Genomic DNA, 1089 nt, shown 5'->3' on the forward strand with positions numbered 1-1089 from the left:
CGGAGCCCAGCAGGTCGAGGCGGCGGTGGCCGGGAGCGGCCACTGCACTCTAGTCTGGGCAACAGAGTGAGACTCCAACTCAAAAACAACAACAAAGTTATCAATCTTTCCTGCTTATACCAACACCAAGAAATCTCTGAGCAGACTTTTATTTTGAGAAGACTTACTTGAGTAGCCTTTTTCAGTTATGCTGATATAAAGCAAAAAAGCACACATGGTTTTACAAGAGACAGAACAAAAACTTCATGTGACAAAACAAAAACTTTTTGTGTGGTTACTTTTATTTTTTGCTCAACAGAGTCCTGGATTCATTCCATAAGCAGAGAGAATTAGGATGTCCCTACCCCACACCCTTTAATAAAAGGAACTTAAAAGTTTTGGGGGAATTAGTGGGCAAATTTGCCAAAGGGACAAGGAGCATTCTGGGAGGAAGAGGATCAATACCTTGACCTTTTCACTTTAATATTCAAAGTTATGACAACAGGTTTAATTGATTGTAGGTATTTTGTAGAATGCGCCTCAACTGAGATTTGTCTGATGTTTTTCTCGTGCTTAGACTGCAGTTATGTGATTTGGGGAAGAAGATCCCAGAGGTGAACACGCCATTCTCATCACAGCATATCAAGGGCACTTACCATCTACATGACTTATCACCCTTGATGTTGGCCTTGATCACTTGCTCAGGTAGTGTTTGTCAGGTTTCTCCACTGTAAAGTTACACTCTTTCACCTCCCTTTCAAACTATACTCTTTGGACAAAAGCCACTATGCACAGCCCACACATAAGGAGTAGGGAGTGTGGTGAATAATAGTCCTCAAATATGTCCACCTACTAGTCCCCGAATCTGGAAATGATACCTTTTATGTCAAAAGTGATTTTGCAGTTGTGCTTAAATTAAAGATGTTGATATATGGGGATTATCCTGGATTATCTGAATGGGCCCTGATTTTGATCAAGTGTTCTTTTTTTTTTTTTTTTTTGAGTTGGAGTCTCACTCTGTCACCCAGGCTGGAGTTCAGTGGCCGCTCCCGGCTACCGTAGCCTTGACCTGCTGGGCTCCAGCAATCCTTCCGCCTCAGCCTTCCAAGT

Source organism: Carlito syrichta, unplaced genomic scaffold (assembly GCF_000164805.1).
Source record: "Carlito syrichta isolate Samal-C Ts95f unplaced genomic scaffold, Tarsius_syrichta-2.0.1 Scaffold303625, whole genome shotgun sequence".
NCBI lineage: Eukaryota > Metazoa > Chordata > Mammalia > Primates > Tarsiidae > Carlito > Carlito syrichta.